Source organism: Arachis hypogaea, chromosome 5 (assembly GCF_003086295.3).
Source record: "Arachis hypogaea cultivar Tifrunner chromosome 5, arahy.Tifrunner.gnm2.J5K5, whole genome shotgun sequence".
Lineage (NCBI taxonomy): Eukaryota > Viridiplantae > Streptophyta > Magnoliopsida > Fabales > Fabaceae > Arachis > Arachis hypogaea.
In genome coordinates, this window is record NC_092040.1 from 25,580,213 (window position 1) to 25,584,254 (window position 4,042).

Sequence of the window (4,042 nt, forward strand, 5' to 3'; positions counted from 1 at the left end):
GGATCATAAGCTTCTTCCTCAGATGAAGCTTCCTTAGTACTGCTTGGTGCATTTTGCATTCCAGACAGACTTTGAGAAATCATATTGACTTGTTGGGTCAATATTTTGTTCTGAGCCAATATGGCATTCAGAGTGTCAATCTCAAGAACTCCTTTCTTCTGACTAGTCCCATTGTTCACAGGATTTCTTTCAGAAGTGTACATGAATTGGTTATTTGCAACCATTTCAATCAGCTCTTGAGCTTCTGTAGGCGTCTTCTTCAGATGAAGAGAGCCTCCAGCAGAGCTATCCAAAGACATCTTGGACAGTTCAGAGAGACCATCATAGAAAATACCTATGATGCTCCATTCAGAAAGCATATCAGAAGGACACTTTCTGATTAATTGTTTGTATCTTTCCCAAGCTTCATAGAGGGATTCTCCTTCCTTCTGTCTGAAGGTTTGGACTTCCACTCTAAGCTTACTCAATTTTTGAGGTGGAAAGAACTTTGCCAAGAAGGCATTGACTAGCTTTTTCCAAGAGTCCAGGCTTTCTTTAGGTTGTGAGTCCAACCATGTCCTAGCTCTGTCTCTTACAGCAAAAGGGAATAGCATAAGTCTGTAGACCTCAGGGTCAACCCCATTAGTCTTGACAGTGTCACAGATTTGCAAGAATTCAGCTAAGAACTGATGAGGATCTTCCAATGGAAGTCCATGGAACTTGCAATTCTGTTGCATTAGAGAAACTAATTGAGGCTTAAGCTCAAAGTTGTTTGCTCCAATGGCAGGGATAGAGATGCTTCTCCCATAAAAGTCGGGAGTAGGTGCAGTAAAGTCACCCAGCACCTTCCTTGCATTGTTGGCATTGTTGTTGTTTTCGGCTGCCATGTGTTCTTCTTCTTTGAAGAATTCGTTTAGGTCCTCTACAGAGAGTTGTGCTTTGGCTTCTCTTAGCTTTCTCTTCAAGGTCCTTTCAGGTTCAGGGTCAGCCTCAACACGAATGCTTTTGTCTTTGCTCCTGCTCATAAGAAAGAGAAGGGAACAAGAAAATGTGGAATCCTCTATGTCACAGTATAGAGATTCCTTGAGGTGTCAGAGGAAAAGAAAAATGAAAGGCAGAAGTAGAAAATTCGAACTTTATCAAAGAAGATGGAGTTCGAATTTTGCATTAAGGGATAGTGTTAGTCCATAAATAGAAGGATGTGAGAAGAAGGGAAGTAATTTTCGAAAATTAAGTAGGAAATTTTGAAAATATTTTGAAAAACACTAATTAATTTTTGAAAACCATGATTGAGAAAGAAGTAAAGTGATTTTTGAAAAAGATTTTGAAGTTAGAAATTAAAAATATTTTATTGAAAGTTATTTTGAAAAAGACGCGGTTAAGAAGATATGATTAGTTTTAAAAAAAGATGTGATTGAGGAGATATGATTTGAAAAACATTTTAAAAGGATTTGATTTTAAAAAAAAATTTGATTTTGAAAATTAAAAACTTGGCTAACAAGAAAAGATATGATTCAAACATTAAACCTTTCTCAACAGAAAAGGCAACATACTTGAAATGTTGAATCAAATCATTAATTGATAGCAAGTATCTTTGAAAATAGAAAGAAATCAATTTTGAAAACATATGATTGAAAAGATATGATTTGAAAAAGATTTGATTTTGAAAAACTTTGAAAACTTGAAAAAAATTTGCATTGAAAAACAGAATCTTCCCCTTTGTGCCATCCTGGCGTTAAACGCCCAGAATGGTGCACATTCTGGCGTTTAACGCCCAAAACTATACCCTTTTGGGCGTTAAACGCCCAACCAGGTACCCTGGCTGGCGTTTAAACGCCAGTCTGTCCTTCTTCACTGGGCGTTTTGAACGCCCAGCTTTTTCTGTATAATTCCTCTGCAGTATGTTCTAAATCTTCAATTCTCTGTATTATTGACTTGAAAAGACACAAATTAAAAATATTTTTGGATTTTTAATAATTGAAATGCAATTAAAATCAAATAACAATGCATGCAAGATACCAAACTTAGCAGTTTGTATACTACTGACACTAACAAAATGAGAATGCATATGAGACACACAAAACACTCAAGTCAAGAGAATTCAAAGATCAAAGTAAGAAATCATCAAGAATTATTTGAAGATCCTTAAGACACATGAATGAATGCATGCAATTGACACCAAACTTAACATGAGACACTAGACTCAAACAAGAAATATTTTTGGATTTTATGACTTTGTAAATTTTTTTGTGCTTTTTTCGAAAATTAAGTGGAAAAAGAAAACAAAGGTATCAAAATTCTTAATGAGAATTCCAGGAATCATGCAATGTTTAGTCTAAGACTCCGGTCCAGGAATTAGACATGGCTTCACAGCCAGCCAAGCTTTCAAAGAAAGTTTCGGTCCAAAACACTAGACATGGCCAATGGCCAGCCAAGCCTTAGCAGATCACTGCTCCAAAAGCAAGATTGATAGAAATCAACAAGCTCTTGTGATGATAAGTTGAAACCTCGGTCCAATGAAATTAGACATGGCTTCTCAGCCAGCCAGATTTCAACAAATCATCATGAAACTCTAGAATTCATCTTCAAGAATTCTGAAAAAAAATACCTAATCTAAGCAACAAGATGAACCTTCAGTTGTCCAAACTCAACAATCCCCGGCAACGGCGCCAAAAACTTGGTATGCGAAATTGTGATCAATACTTTTCACAAATCAAATAATCCCCGGTAATGAAACCAAAAACTTGGTGTTCAATACCATGGCATAAACACAACTTCGCACAACTAACCAGCAAGTGTACTGGGTCGTCCAAGTAATAAACCTTACGCGAGTAAGGGTCGATCCCACAGAGATTGTTGGTATGAAGCAAGCTATGGTCACCTTGTAAATCTTAGTCAGGCAAACTCAAATGGGTATGGTGATAAACGCATAAAACATAAAGATGAAGATAGAGATACTTATGTAATTCATTGGTAGGAACTTCAGATAAGCGTATGAAGATGCCTTCCCTTCCGTCTCTCTGCTTTCCTACTGTCTTCATCCAATCCTTCTTACTCCTTTCCATGGCAAGCTTAAGCAAGGGTTTCACCGTTGTCAGTGGCTACCTCCCATCCTCTCAGTGGAAATGTTCAACGCACCCTGTCACGGCACGGCTATCCATCTGTCGGTTCTCGATCAGGCCGGAATAGAATCCAGTGATTCTTTTGCGTCTGTCACTAACGCCCCGCCCTCAGGAGTTTGAAGCACGTCACAATCATTCAATCATTGAATCCTACTCAGAATACCACAGACAAGGTTAGACCTTCCAGATTCTCTTGAATGCCGCCATCAGTTCTAGCCTATACCACGATGACTCTGATCTCACAGAATGGCTGGCTCGTTTTTCAGGCGAGCACTCGGTTGTCAGGTGATCAACCATGCGTCGTGTATCAGGAATCCAAGAGATATTCACCCAATCGAAGGTAGAACGGAGGTGGTTGTCAGTCACACGTTCATAGGTGAGAATGATGATGAGTGTCACGGATCATCACATTCATCAAGTTGAAGAACAAGTGATATCTTAGAACAAGAACAAGCGGAATTGAATAGAAGAACAATAGTAATTGCATTAATACTCGAGGTACAGCAGAGCTCCACACCTTAATCTATGGTGTGTAGAAACTCCACCGTTGAAAATACATAAGAATAAGAGTGATCATTGGCCTCGGTCCCAGAGAGGGAACCAGAAGAACCAAGATCTGATCTAAGAACTAGATGTCCAAAGATCAAAATACAATAGTAAAATGTCTTACTTATAGAGAACTAGTAGCCTAGGGTTTACAAAGATGAGTAAATGACATAAAAATCCACTTCCGGGCCCACTTGGTGTGTGCTTGGGCTGAGCATTGAAGCATTTTCGTGTAGAGACTCCTCTTGGAGTTAAACGCCAGCTTTTATGCCAGTTTGGGCATTTAACTCCCATTTTGGTGCCAGTTCCGGCGTTTAACGCTGGGATTTCTGAGGGTGACTTTGAACGCCGGTTTGGGCCATCAAATCTTGGGCAAAGTATGGACTATCATATAT

The 4,042-nt window shown here is 38.7% G+C and overlaps 1 non-coding gene across 1 annotated transcript; it reads left to right on the forward strand.

The window, feature by feature from the left end:
* Positions 1-353: 353 nt before the first annotated feature.
* On the forward strand, positions 354-461 carry LOC112804831 (small nucleolar RNA R71). Its single transcript, XR_003203451.1, has one exon. It is a non-coding gene; the product is annotated as a small nucleolar RNA R71 (small nucleolar RNA).
* Positions 462-4,042: the final 3,581 nt, after the last annotated feature.